At 36.5% G+C, this 16,195-nt stretch overlaps 1 long non-coding RNA gene across 1 annotated transcript; it reads left to right on the top strand.

Annotated features, from left to right (window-relative positions):
- Window positions 1-614: 614 nt before the first annotated feature.
- Window positions 615-1,777, top strand: LOC145008994 (uncharacterized). The gene is made up of 3 exons (XR_013663709.1): window positions 615-704; window positions 1,218-1,289; window positions 1,682-1,777. It is a non-coding gene; the product is annotated as an uncharacterized LOC145008994 (long non-coding RNA).
- The last annotated feature ends 14,418 nt before the right edge of the window (window positions 1,778-16,195 follow it).

Genomic DNA, 16,195 nt, shown 5'->3' with positions numbered 1-16,195 from the left:
GTAATTAGTGAAAATTAATAATGAAACCCATGGTTTATACTTGAATTAGAATGGATTACTAAAATATTCAGTGTTATCATTGTAAAAGAAGAACTTGGTGATATTGATCATGAGGTTTGATCATGTAAAGGGTAAAATGAAATTATAAAGGGTATAATTGTCCTGTTTTTGTAAAAATCACCAAAAATTATAGAAAAATCGTATGGAGATGTGCTATATATCCCTGGAAAGCTGAGAATGTCTACTTTGATTTTGGTTTTAAAACCAAAATCTAATTCCGGACTTAAAATGGGTGAAAACAGCTATATGTTCAGTGCAGTAAGGCTGAATTTTGACAGCTTTGGAACATTTTGACAGCTTTAGGATGCTGTTTTGTAAAATTCATAGTAAATTATAGAAAAATCATAAAAATGTGATGTCAGTGGCATTAGAAAGATATAAGAGTATATTTTATTAATATTTATAATTTATTAGTTATTTTGACATTTAATAAGGGTAAAACAGATCTGCAAGTGACAGCTATACAAAGAACAAAAACTAAAATTTCTAAATTGAAAACAACATAACTTGAGAGTAGTTGAGTAATTGCTTATGAAATTTGAAATATGAACTCCAAGGGTATAATTGAAGGTTTTAGAGGCCTGAGGATGGTGTAATTTCATCAGAAAAAGAGGAATTTTATCGCAACATTCGGTTACAGCACAGTGAGTTCAATATAGGGACAATTGTATGTTATGTGTTATATGTGCAATGTGCTTTCTTGTGTTATTGATCTAAGTGGTTATTACTTGATATTGATTTTGATGCCTTTGGCCATGTAGAGCATGACTCGTATCACTTTGGTATTGGCTTTGTGCCTTTGACCATGTAGAGCATGCCTCGTATCACTTTGGTATTGGCTTCGGGCTAGGTAGGGCTGAAAGCCTGTATATTCTAGCAACATGATTAAAAGGGATTGTGTTTTATGTGCCTCTTGGGCTGGAATTTATGATGCTTATGATCCTAAATTATTGTGTCTTAATTATTGTAATCCCTTGAATCTAACCGTTTATTGATTTGGAAAGCCCTTCATTTGATACACATATAAGCCTTTGTTGTCCTTTGTTTCTTTTTGTTCCTGTCATATTGTTATGTATATGGCATAGCGTTATATTGTATCTATTTTTGAACTCACTAAGTGACGCCCACTTATCCCTTTTAGTGTTTAACTATTTCAGGTGATAAGCATCCAGAGTAAACACGCTTTGTTGGAGGACTTAGAGTAGTTGACACTACTACGTTTTTACTTGGTATACATATATGTATATGGATTATAAATTCCTGGGTAGTTATGTATTTATACAACTAGTTATGAAACTTTGTAAAAACCCTTTTAGTTGGTTTGTATCCATGCTTTTGTATTTAGACCACTAGTGTGAATTATAATTATGAATATGCATGTAGCATGTTTGGTTTTATGGTAATTTTAGTGAATGGGGTCTTACAATTATGGTATCAGAGCACTGGTTTAAGCGAACTAAATACCACGAATTGGTATTTAGACTTAAACTGTTGGAAGTTCAATATATGAACAGATTTATTGTCCGTATATGGATACAAACCATAGGAAAGACTTAAGTGGGGTGTTGGGTAATGATAAATCCTTATATTCTTACGTGTTATGTTACTCCAAATTTTTCAGAGCAATGGCTGAGCAGGAGGGTAGTCATACACCAGATGTGGGTGGAGATCTTCATCTTAATGAGGGAGATACTCCAATATCCCCTCGTGAGGAGCGACTTTTGGATAAACTTACTGGTGTTATTCGACAAACTCTCGAACAACACAAAAGGGATAGTGATAAGGGTAAAGAGAAAGCCACCGGAGAGTCTTCAAGAGAGAAAGCGAAACGTCCCTCATTCAAAACTTTCAAGAGTAGTGGTGCTACAGAGTTTTCAGGTGTCCTTGATCCCATTGTTGTTCTTACCTGGATCCAGAACACAGAAAAAGTATTTCGTATCTCCCATGTGGTTAATGAAGACAAGGTTAACTATGCTTCTGCAATGCTCATTGGAGAAGCCTTAGTCTGGGGGGAAGCAACATTTGAAGCTCTTAACGAGTATGACCAGGAGAATTTATCTTGGGAGATGTTTAAAATCCGCTTTCTAGGAAAATATTGTCCTCTAGATATGAGGAGAAGACTGGAGAAGGAGTTCCTCGAACTTAAGCAAGGAGGAATGACTGTGACCGAATATGAAACTCAATTCAATCAAAAGGAACGGTTTGCTGCGAAGTATATCCCGACTGAAGACGATAAAAATCAGTTATTCATGGAAAGGTTACAGTATGAAATCCGTGATTTCGTGATCAATCGGGATATTCTATCATTCGATAAAGCTGTTGAGTATGCCCGAAAGCGCGAGCATGACTTAGAGATACATGGTGCCACTCTTTCTATCCCGAAGCATCCACGTGTTGATCGAACTGTTTTTGTTTCAACTAATCCATCGGGTCGATCTGCTCGATCTGATCTTAGCACAAAAGTACAATCTCAGAGCGCCTTTCGTGGTCGCGGTCGGCCACAATCTTTTTCTCTTCAGTCGAGAGCTCCACCACCATGCCAGAAATGTGGAAAGAGCCACCAGGGTCAATGCAGGGTAGGAAAAGGACCGGTGATTTGCTATGGATGCGGAGAAACAGGTCATATGAAGCCCGTTTTCCCGATGAGGAAATTTACATGTTATGCTTGCGGTGTTACTGGCCACAGAAAGCGTTTCTGCCCAACTCTTACCAGCCAAATGGTGAGAAGTCAAGCTTCCGTTCAACAACCAGTGGGTACTTCAACCCAAAAGGAGGATGTGCCAAAGGCTAAAGGCCGTGCATTCCAGATTACCCCAGAGGAGGCACGTGAGGACCCTAATGTTGTGACTGGTACATTTCTCGTCAATTCTAGACCTGCTCACATCTTATTTGATTCTGGTGCCTCAGATTCTTTTGTGTCTCGTGAATTTGCGCGTTCTTTTCAAATTGCTTGTTATGCACTCGCCCAACCATTTCATGTAGATACCGCGGGAAGTGTATCATTACTTGTTGATAAAGTCTATAGAGATTGTGTCATAGAAATTGAAGGTTATAATTTTCTTGCCAATTTGATTCCTATCTCCCTACCCAACTTTGATATCATTCTCGGCATGGACTAGTTGTCAAAGAACCATGCAGAACTCTTGTGCTATGAAAAGATAGTACGCATTCCTATTGAAGGGGAGAATCCTATTTATGTCTATGGTGAACAAAGAATCTTCAAAATAATCTCTTTCCTTAAAGCTCGTAAATTCATATCGAAGGGGTGTTCTATCTATCTGGCCTACTCAGTTGATGTCTCAAAAGACGAGAAAAAAACAGTAAATGATGTTCATGTTGTTAACGAATATCCTGATGTTTTCCCCGATGACTTGCCTGGCCTTCCTCCGGATAGGCAAGTAGAATTCCGAATTGACCTTATGCCTGGTGCTGCTCCGATTGCAAAGACTCCTTATCGTCTCGCGCCAACAGAGATGAAAGAAATGATGATCCAACTGCAGGAATTACTTGACAAAGGCTTTATCCGACCGAGTACTTCTCCCTGGGGTGCTCCTGTATTGTTTGTCAAGAAGAAGGACGGATCGATGCGGATGTGCATTGATTATCGTGAGCTGAATAAGGTGAATATCAAAAACAAGTACCCACTACCTCGCATTGATGATTTATTTGATCAACTTCAGGGTGTTAGCTATTTCTCGAAGATTGATTTGAGATCTGGATATCATCAGTTGAAAGTTCACGAGCAGGATGTACCGAAGACTGCTTTTCGTACTCGATATGGGCATTATGAATTCCTTGTTATGCCGTTTGGTTTAACAAATGCTCCTGCTGTATTCATGGATATGATGAATCGGGTATGTCGCCCAATGCTCGATAAATCAGTCATCGTATTCATTGACGATATTCTAATCTATTCCAAGTCTGAAGCTGATCATGCCATTCATATTCGTGTGGTGTTAGAACTTCTTCGAAAGGAGAAACTATATGCTAAATTCTCGAAATGTGAATTCTGGCTTCGCCAAGTTCAATTTCTTGGCCATGTTATTTCTAGTGATGGTGTATCTGTAGATCCTATCAAAATCGAAGCCATTCAAAATTGGGAAGTGCCCCGTAATGCTTCCGAAATTCGTAGTTTCTTGGGTCTCGTGGGATATTACCGGAGATTCATTAAAGACTTTTCTCGTATAGCCGTACCGCTCACGAGTCTTACAAGGAAGGAAGTAAAGTTTGAATGGGGTGAAGCCCAAGAAAAAGCTTTCTCAACTCTAAAAGATCTTTTGACTCATGCTCCAATCTTATCACTCCTAGAAGGTGATGATGATTTCTCCGTATACAGCGATGCTTCAAGATTGGGACTCGGTTGTGTGTTGATGCAACATGGCAAAGTGATAGCCTATGCCTCAAGACAACTGAAAGATTATGAAAAGAATTATCCCACTCATGATCTCGAACTCGCTGCAGTGGTATTTGCCCTAAAACTTTGGAGGCATTATCTTTTTGGTACAAAATGCCAATTATTTACTGACCACAAAAGTCTCAAGTACATATTCAGTCAGCAAACTTTGAATATGAGACAACAACGAGCCATGGAGCTGATCAAAGATTATGACTGTGAAATCCTATATCATCCTGGAAAAGCCAATGTAGTTGCCGATGCACTTAGCAGAAAAATTTATCGTAATAGTATGTGTTATGCTATTACTCATACCACAGTAAAATTCACTATTCTAGATGAACTAAAGAAATGGCAAGAAGAGGCCCTAAAGCCAGAAAATGTGAAGAAAGAAGGGATGATACATTATAATGATGCTTTACTTGATGATCCGCGAGGATTAAAAGTATTCAAGAATCGGCTATGGATTCCAAAGATTGGTGGATTAAGACAAAAGATTTTAGATGAAGCCCATAAATCTAAACTTTCATTACATCCTGGTACAAGTAAAATGTACTATGATGTAAGAGCTGATTATTGGTGGCCTGGATTAAAGAGAGACATTGGAAGATATGTACAGGAATGCTTAGTATGCTTACAAGTCAAAGCAGAGCACCAAAAGCCTTATGGAACCCCAGAAAGTCTTAGTGTTCCTGTATGGAAATGGGAAGAACTGTCCATGGATTTTATTACCAAATTGCCAAAGACTGCTAGACAACATGATAGCATTTGGGTAATTGTCGATCGCCTGACTAAAAGCGCTCATTTTCTTGCCATGCGTGAAACGGCTCCAATGGAGAAATACGCACAAGTATAATTGGATGAAATTGTTGCAAGACACGGTGTGCCATTAAAGATCATTTCCGATCGTGATACTCGCTTCACTTCTCACTTTTGGGCAAGTATGCAACGTGAAATGGGATCTCGAGTTGCTCTCAGCACAACTTATCATCCCCAGACAGATGGTCAGACAGAGAGAACAATCCAAACCGTAGAAGATATGCTTCGTGCATGTGTCTTGGAGTTCGGTGGTAACTGGGATAAATACTTACCTCTTGTTGAATTTTCGTATAATAACAGTTACCACGCTTCAATCAAAATGCCACCATATGAAGCATTATATGGTCGCAAATGTCGTACACCATTGTGTTGGCGAGACATAGGACAAAAGATCCTTGGAGGCCCTGAAATGATTCAAGACACCACCGACAAGATTCAAATTGTACGAGAAAGAATGAAAGCGGCCTAGGATCGACAGAAATCCTATACAGAAAAGAGGAGACGACCCATAGAATTCCAGGTGGGTGATTTCGTAATGCTAAAAGTATCCCCGTGGAAAGGCATTATGCGATTTGGGAAGAAAGGAAAACTAAGTCCTAGATTTGTTGGTCCTTTCAAAATCATCCAGAGAGTTGGTAAACAAGCATACCGCTTGGAATTGCCGGAAGATTTGGCAGGTATTCATGATGTGTTTCATGTGAGCTATCTACGCAAATGCTTGAGCATCTATGATGAGACAGTTCCATTATCCGAGGTGAAATTGGATAATAAGTTAAGATATATAGAAGAACCTGAAGAGATTATAAATGAGAGAACGGTTGATCTGCGTAATAAAGAAGTGGAGTTAGTGCTTGTCAAGTGGAAACATCATCGAGGCCCAAATTATACTTGGGAAAATAAGAATGACATAAGAGAAAAATATCCCCGCTTGTTTAAATCGTCGTGATTTCGGGGACGAAATCCTCAAAAGGAGGAGGTATTTATAACATACACTTTAGTAACCTTGTTTAATTATCATGTTTCATATGATTGTTAGTTTAAAAATGAATATTATTATATATTATGTCGTTTTAAACGTTTAAAGTAGGTAGTTATAGTAAAATAGAATTGTAAGCGTTTAAAAAAATATATATATATTATTTTCGGTATGGTTTTAAGCGTTGATTTCTAACGAAATAGGTTTATAATATTTGAAGTTAAACTAAGTTTAGAATCATTTGGAATGTATTAGAGGTGATAGGGAAGTCTTATGTGATTCCGATCAAAAAGTCAACTATCGGAATTAACGAAAGTATAACGTCTAAGTTAAAAATAATTAAATCTGATTTTATTGGAAGATCTTTTCTGGGATATTTTTATTGGAAGTTGTAAATTATCTCGTTAGAAACGTACAGGCGAAAACCTCATCGAAAACGGAGTTTCGAGCGAAAAGTTATGCAATTTTTAGTGTTTAGGGGTAAAACGGGTACCCAAACCGGGTCAAACCCGACCCAACTCGGGTTTTTACCCATTGAAACACGATTTTGAGTCATTTTCCTGCCATTTTCGTTCGTCACCATCCCTATGGGAGATTTTCACATACATGATCAATCTTGATCAAGTTTTGAAGATTAAATCAAGATTTTGAGTGTTCTTGAAGTATCAAGTCTAGTAATCAAGGTATGAACTCTTAATTTTTGGATTAACCCTTGTAATTAGTGAGTTATTAAGAGATTAGGGTTTGATCAAAGTGGGTTTACCACTGATTTAATGAAATTAGGCATGAGTTTATGTTATTAACCTAGAATCTTAAATGGAAATCAAGTAACTACATGTAAACTTGAAAATTAATCATATGGTTTAAGAGTAATTAGTGAAAATTAATAATGAAACCCATGGTTTATACTTGAATTAGAATGTATTACTAAAATATTCAGTGTTATCATTGTAAAATAAGAACTTGGTGATATTGATCATGAGGTTTGATCATGTAAAGGGTAAAATGAAATTATAAAGGGTATAATTGTCCTGTTTTTGTAAAAATCACCAAAAATTATAGAAAAATCGTATGGAGATGTGCTATATATCCCTGGAAAGCTGAGAATGTCTACTTTGAGTTTTGTTTTAAAACCAAAATCTAATTCCGGACTTAAAATGGGTGAAAACAGCTATATGTTCAGTGCAGTAAGGCTGAATTTTGACAGCTTTGGAACATTTTGACAGCTTTAGGATGCTGTTTTGTAAAATTCATAGTAAATTATAGAAAAATCATAAAAATGTGAGGTCAGTGGCATTAGAAAGATATAAGAGTATAGTTTATTAATATGTATAATTTATTAGTTATTTTGACATTTAATAAGGGTAAAACAGATCTGCAAGTGACAGCTATACAAAGAACAAAAACTAAAATTTCTAAATTGAAAACAACATAACTTGAGAGTAGTTGAGTAATTGCTTATGAAATTTGAAATATGAACTCCAAGGGTATAATTGAAGGTTTTAGAGGCCTGAGGATGGTGTAATTTCATCAGAAAAAGAGGAATTTTATCGCAACATTCGGTTACAGCACAGTGAGTTCAATATAGGGACAATTGTATGTTATGTGTTATATGTGCAATGTGCTTTCTTGTGTTATTGATCTAAGTGGTTATTACTTGATATTGATTTTGATGCCTTTGGCCATGTAGAGCATGACTCGTATCACTTTGGTATTGGCTTTGTGCCTTTGACCATGTAGAGCATGCCTCGTATCACTTTGGTATTGGCTTCGGGCTAGGTAGGGCTGAAAGCCTGTATATTCTAGCAACATGATTAAAAGGGATTGTGTTTTATGTGCCTCTTGGGCTGGAATTTATGATGCTTATGATCCTAAATTATTGTGTCTTAATTATTGTAATCCCTTGAATCTAACCGTTTATTGATTTGGAAAGCCCTTCATTTGATACACATATAAGCCTTTGTTGTCCTTTGTTTCTTTTTGTTCCTGTCATATTGTTATGTATATGGCATAGCGTTATATTGTATCTATTTTTGAACTCACTAAGTGACGCCCACTTATCCCTTTTAGTGTTTAACTATTTCAGGTGATAAGCATCCAGAGTAAACACGCTTTGTTGGAGGACTTAGAGTAGTTGACACTACTACGTTTTTACTTGGTATACATATATGTATATGGATTATAAATTCCTGGGTAGTTATGTATTTATACAACTAGTTATGAAACTTTGTAAAAACCCTTTTAGTTGGTTTGTATCCATGCTTTTGTATTTAGACCACTAGTGTGAATTATTATTATGAATATGCATGTAGCATGTTTGGCTTTATGGTAATTTTAGTGAATGGGGTCTTACAATTCTACTTATGACTTCAGATCCTGATCTGCAATCGTAGCTTTCCAAAGCCGTTGTCAACTCTGATCCTATCAGATACGCGTGTCCTTAGATAAGGGATCATATATTCCTCCATTCTAGATATCGTCTGAGATATGATTTCTAATCATTCTCTTTGTACTATTTCTCGATCTCCGATTTATGATGACTGACTAATTGAACAAATCAAATTAGCCCTAGCTCGGCAGAGCATTTACGTTTATCATCACTAAATCATCGAGGGGCCCAAATATATCGCTTTTGTCCTACTTTGGATAAAAGGAACGGATAAACTTTGATACAATGCTTGCTTGCACTCACTCACCGAATCACACACAACAATATGTTTTATAAAACCAAGTTACTAGTGTGTTTTCATATTATCAATGTGCAACCGATTAGCAAGATACAACTCACACATCTCGGTTTCAAGAATATAAGATGTTATCGTCTCACCAATCACTCATGATACAATTCATGGAGTGATCCAAATGAGCGTGGGTTTAATCCAATGCTCAAATTCATATTCATAAGCACTCATGAACGTTGCAGCAAACATTTGCTTATGTCTAATACCCTTTTAGACAATCCACACACCAATTCACGACAGTCTTCATTCATACCTACTTCCAACATACGAACGACTATGGCCCGTTCGAATAATTTGACTGCTCTAAACCAATTAAATTATTCAGGAAGTCAAAACATGCAAAGTGAAACACAAGAATAATACTAATCCCATGTGGCCTCAAACCTTTGAGTATAAATAAAACTCCTTTTATTTATCACAATATCTATTACTCATTATTTGTCGTTTCGGGTAATCAACTTCTTACTTGAATTATTACACTTGTCCCATGCTCTTATCATGCACACAATGTTTACTTATGGTTCTTACTTTTTGAAATAGATCAAATTGAACACATTTCCAATCATTCTCATTTCACAACTCCAAATCCTTTTCCATAAGTGAAAGAATATCAAATTCTTACTAATTATAGAGTATGCTAGATTCTAACATTCTATGCAACAATCCTTTCGTAATATCATTGCACCAAAGTCACAAAGACTATTGCCAATGATATTACAAAGTCCTCTATCGGATATTGTTACAAGACAATTCCTTAGATATGATGTCTCTCACTCAAAGTACATTCTTTGAACATCCTTTTGCATAAAAATTTCTAATCTAGACATAGATTTTCAATATTCAATTTCCCAATATGGACACGCTTCCATATTTTCCATATGACAACTCATTTTTAATAGAATCTTATCTATTCGTAATAATGTCGATATAGTCCATTCAATACCATGCTTCCAACTACTCATAAGCAACCAATCCTCATCGACATGTATTCAAAACATCTTAACTTCCAGAAAAACAGTACCTATTGAATTTCTTAAGTCTATGTTTCTAATACTTAATGCTTTGATAATCTTTTATCAAGGCCTCTTAAGCTTATACACCTTTGCCTTAGATAGTTCATATGTGTGTCTAAACAATTAAGACTAATTGCCAAACCTCACAATTCAAATCATGGAAAGGGATACCGTAACCATAATTGAATTCGAGAATGCAACTTTACAATCACTATCTTCTTAAAATCTTTCTTAGTGAAAGCATTTCTTCACAATCATTTTCATGAAGGAGGAAATCTTATGACACTTAGATTTAAACGGTGTATGTGTTCCTATCCATGTGAATTTGTTAAAACCAAAGTTTACGACAAATTCAAACTCATATGGACCGAACTTTCTTAATCTTGATTTCTTGCCTTATGGTAGCACAGCTGCCCACCACGTCTTCCAAGTAGTTAAGCAGCTCACCTTTTCCTATCAATGTACCTTTCATTGATCAAGGTGCCTTGCCTTTTACGCATTCAAAATGAGAACTCATAGAACTCACATGCATAATTAACTCAATTGGAAACAGCACAGAAACAAAATAATGTTAACACGATATGTTGTAAACCTCAACTCGTGTGCTAGTGATGATCGATAAGGTTTATTTGATTTGTTCTTGAAACTTTTCAAGACCATTAAGACTCCCACTGACTCCTTGACATATAAGATTCTCTTGTCAATAAACATTTGTTGACAACCAAATATTGAAGAGTTAGTGTAGCTTTTATCAAAACACTTCATAAATTGGTCCTAGTTGGCCTTTGTCTTATCCAATACATCACAACTTTCCACATTTGATGAATGTTATAAACCTTCTTAATACTTGTCACTCATTGTCACAATCTTAACTTTAAGACTTGTTATTGGAACGAAGTATGATTGACCTTTTGATTTAATCATTTCTTCAATTCTTGATTCCTCTTCTTAAACATACAATTGTACTAAGACTTACTTAGAGGATCAATTGAGATATGGTTCTTAATCATAAAGACCTATCATAAAGCATAAAAGGTACTCTCCCTTCTTCTTAAAATGGAGAAACTTTTATCTTTCTGCCTACTTGATTCTTATTCGTTTTGCTATTGATTTAAACCTTTTTAATCAATTCCGAATTATACTTAATCTTATAAGTATAATCATATTTACTAAACCTTTAGTAAATCATGACGAATATGTTTGTTTCTTTTATGGTGGACTTGATCAACACACAACTTTGTGTGCTCGATCTCCTAGTCCTTTCACTTGACACTTTGTCAACGAATTAGTCTAATTTCCAAATATGAAATTTCTCATTCATCATGCAACCAAGTTGCGTGATTCTAAATTTCTGTCCAATTGAAATTTGGGTGATGAGAAACTCTCCCTATTTTGTAAATTCTCAACATTTCCATAATCACCATAAATAAGAATCATATCCATTTGTTGTAGAAATATGCAAACATCAATTTTCATAACGATTTCATTGCAAGGAAGTGAACAAATAAATAAATAAGTCAAACAAAATTTATTTTATTTATAAAAGCAGCGGAAAACATTTGTCCTTACAATGCAAAATCCATTGAAAACTATGTATTTCAAAAGGAAAATTCCTAACAACTCTATCATAACTATCTAAGCTCAAAATCTAATCTTCAAGTCCATGCGATCAAGATCTATTTCTTGTGATTAGATTCATCTTGCTCTTTCACCAAGCTTCCTTTCTTTTCACCGATCCTACAAAAACATTCAAATGCAATCTTATCACATCATGTATTTTGAATCATTGAATAGGAACTTAACGAAGTTAGATAGTGAATTTTACCTGAAGCGCAATCATACTCTTTGACTCCCATCTTTGGAATTTTCAGGATCTTGGGGTAGACTTCTATCCAACACCCTTTCTCTTGGCAGCAAACGCAGGTCGCTTCTCTTAGAACGTCCTTAGAAGCATGGTCGGTTGACTCTCCCAACAAATACGCTCCATTGCTTCGCCAAATCATTTCTGATTCAGCAGCAATGAGCATGTAAGTTAGGTCAATGAGGTTGTCGTCATGATCCATCATATAATACTTTCTTTTGAACTCATTATATGATTTAGGAAGTTACTGCAAAACCCAATTTACAGCCAACTCATTCGGGAATGACACACCCAACATTATCAACCTATCAATGTGTGATTTCATTCTTAGAACATGGCCACACACGGGCTTACCATCTTCATGTTTCATTTCCAATAGGGCTTTAGTGATATTGAACCTTTCAATTCTTCGATCTTGTGGGTTAGGGAGAACAATTGGAGGAGGAGGAGGAAGTGAAGCATGATTTCTTGTTCCTTGATCGAATCGTGGAATATCATCTTCATGTGGAATGCTTGTTCCACGGGATTTGGGAAGACCATAGTTGTCGAACTTTGACATCTACAAAACGGGAGAAAACAAATTCAAGTTAGTTGATCGATTGAGTCCTTAGCAAATCACCCAAATGAGATACTAAGGCTAGGACCCAACACAATACGCTATAACCTAGAAAAGGGATGCCGTAATCTAGTTGCAGAATATTTGAAGGTAAGTGAATGACGATTTTGTAAAGTCCCTAATCTGCCCGTGTATCAATCAGATCCGTTTGATGGTGCGGAATCCCAATCAAACGGATGATGCCAGATCACAATAGAAGAGAAGGAGAAGAAGAATAATATGAATCTATGTATGAATTGATAATATGAATTAAATTCCTTACACAAGATTCACCCACACAAACATTCCTTTCTCTCTCTCTGGCCGTCAACTCTCTAGGGTTTATCAATCTATATTACTCACCCTAACACCTATATTTATATTTGGAGAATATGGGCTTGGTGGACATGGGCCGTAAATGGGTTTACGGCCGTAAACTCAACCGTAAACATGACCGTAAACTCCATAAATATTACAGAAAAATATAATTGCCCAGAAAAGCAAAGTATAAACCATATTTTTGACCCAACAATCCCCCCTTGGTTTATAGCTTTCTTTTCTTAATTGACCAACAAACTCCCCCTAAAAAGTAGCTGGCTCTTCTTGTCAATCTTCAATGAGCTTAGCTTCAACTTTAACCTTCAATTTCTTCACAGCATCAGGATGAACATATGAATTTTCAATGAATGACTTCATCTTGAGCACTTGAGGTTTTCTTCAGAATTTGGCATTGAAAGCACATTGGGTGAGGAGGCTTGACGTACTGATTCTTGAAAAATGGCGCTTTCAGCTTGAGAATCTTCAGAAAAAACAAATCTTCTGGATCACTTCAGCATGTACAAAGATAGCAACAGACTGATTGAGGAGGCTTTAATGCAATCCGTCACATAATCTATAATTGTAGCTTCACCTTGCTTCTGGGGTTGAAGGATTAAATGTTAAGAGAATAATCTTCATTTCTTGCTCCTTTGAATGAGAATTCTTCTATGCTCACGGACGAAGCTTTTGGCTCAGAAATCTTCAACACAAACTCCATGAGTTTCATCTATACCTGAAATCACCTTTCTAGACAGAACAAAACTAAAAGAAAACTTAGCAAACAAATTAAAACAGAAACAAAAATATTTTTTGATTTTTTGATTTTTATGAACAAGAAATAAAACATAAATAACACTATTTTTGGATTTTTAATTTTTCTGATTTTTTTTATTATTATTTTTTTAATTTTTAATTCTCCCATAATATTTAAATTAGAAGAAACTATGACAAATTTAACAAAAATAAAAATGATATCTAACTTTAAGAGTGATTTGGGACCAAAGTTTTTAGACAGCCTTTATCCACTTGTCGGTACCTTTCATATTCGCATCTTTGTCTGGTCGATCGTCGGTATTGTTGTCCACTTAAACACGAAAAATTGTGACAAAATTAGGACATACTATTAATTGTAAGACAAAGTGATCCTAAGTTCCTAGATATTATATCTTAAGGACCATTCAGCTGACGACGACCAGGGATATTGTTGTCCACCTAAATTGAGCAGCGAGATCTATAGACAATCTATATGTGTTCAATTTTAAGTGTACTAGAATGTGTTTCCCGCTTCCTGATATGCCCCAGCCATCAAGAACTTCCAGAGTACTCCTTACACTGGGTGAGCAGACAACCATTCAGAGAGAAGATAGATTCAGAATTTAATAACTTATCATTTTAGAGGGGTTGAGAAGTAGAAAGTTGCATATGCTGTGTACCAGGTCGGATTTGAGGTCACGCAAAGGAGACAACATATGGCTAACAGATAAGAGGAATTTCATAGATATAACATGTAGAGAAATAGAGTTGCATATGTTTCAATCCAGGTCGGATCTCTTCCAATCACGCAAAGGGTGCAACATATGACTAACAGACGGAAAGAAAGAAAATGATATTCTACAGACCTAATTTATCGGAATTTACCAGTCGCCCCATCCAATCGGAATTAAGGATAGAATCCGCACATCGAGGAAAAGTTAAACCACGATTCCAAGTACGAGTTCAATTAACGTGACAAGTAGATTCCCATATATATCTCCCTGCTCAACCTCTCCGAGCGTTGTATTGTCAGGCTGAGGGGATCTAACTAGGTTAAGATTTGTCAAGTCTATAAATTTCCTATGTTCAACTCTGCCTAGTCATGTCCATTTTAATTTTTTTTGTACCTACCGACGCATCAAACCAGAGCATAGACCCTTCAACTTTGGGTACGTTACGCAGACTCAGATTGCCTGTTATCACTTGATAATATCACTTCCCAAAACATCTCCCTCAAGCACATAACCAACATATTTTTTTATTTTATGATTTTCTAATGTTTTTGGATTTTTGTTTATTTTTCTTTGTTTTTGGATTTTTTTTGTTTATTTCTCCCCCTAAATTTGTGCATATGAGAGAAACGAAAGTAAATGCGCAAATTTAAACTATCCTAAAACAAAAATTAGTCTTTAAAGCGAATCAGGTTAAGAAAAACTCAGGAGTATAGAGAAGAAAACGCAAACCGTAATTCACCGATTGAATCTGCATTCAAAAGGTCTGAGAACAGCAAGCATAATCTCATAACAGATCCAAAAATTCTTCATATCATTAAGCACTAATCCCATGAGTGATCCCTTCCTTTCTTCCCTTCCCACAAAGGACACATTCTCCCAAACAATGTTCTGAGTGTTGTACAGTTGAGAGATGTCTCCTATCAAGTGCCAGGAACAGCCACTACCAACAAACCGAAGTCTGATGATATGCCTCCAGAGCTACTCCGACATAGAGCGGGGTCAGTTGGTCTTTGGAATCCAGTCCATTTTGAAACTGGGTCTACCTTTGTCATCAACGCACAATACTTTCTCCCATGACATATCCTGCTTATCACAAACAAAAGATGTAGAAACGTTAGAAGCATTAGGAGATTTGGGAGTTTTCACCTTTGGTACCCATCTATATTCGGGTTTAACCCATTTCTTGTTCGATCTGATGGGTGCCTTGGCAATTGCTTTGAAACTTGAAACCGATCTTCGAGATGTCTTTGACTTAGCCGGTCTTTGTTTCACTGGAGCATCTCTTGGATTGGGCTTCTTGGCCGACACTCTCTTCTTTCCCTTGGCATTCAGATTCTTGGCCTTGTGGGTTTGATTCTTTGCCTTCTGCGTGTTCCAGTCAACATTGTCTGAACGTGACCTTGAGGGGTTTCCTTTGGAGTATCTCCCTCTTGGCGCGTTCTGCCACCCTTGTGCATAGTAGGGAACGTATGCGCGATTAGGACAATTTCTGGCAATGTATCCAGGTGTTCCACAATGAAAACAAGTCTTTTTCTTCACTGTGAAGTTATTTCTTCCTGCCCCTGGTGGCGTATCCTTGCCTTGTCTCTTGTTGTTCCCACATGCACACTTTCCACAGGCACTCTGTTTAGCTTGAAATGGTGGCCTGTATTTACCAACGACAGGTTGATTAGAAACAACAGATTCAGAGTTCACGAGTTCGTTTGTTTGTTCAGAAGAACTCTCCTTGTTCTCATCCTCTGTTACTTTGCATGCACAAGAAGTAGCAACATTAGTATCTTCAATATTAATAACTCCTCCTGACACAAATCCAGCTCGTTTGCCATATTGAAGATGTGCCTCCCTGCTAGTTTCGTCTTGTGTCATAGGGATGGATGTGTAGTTATGATTATCAGGAGGAGGAACACTATCATACCCTAGACCCTTGTTTTG

Source organism: Lactuca saligna, chromosome 8 (genome assembly GCF_052625555.1).
Source record: "Lactuca saligna cultivar CGN05327 chromosome 8, ASM5262555v1, whole genome shotgun sequence".
Classification (NCBI taxonomy): Eukaryota; Viridiplantae; Streptophyta; class Magnoliopsida; order Asterales; family Asteraceae; genus Lactuca; species Lactuca saligna.
The sequence above is the reverse complement of the archived record's forward strand: the minus strand, read 5'-3'. Positions and strand labels throughout refer to the sequence as shown.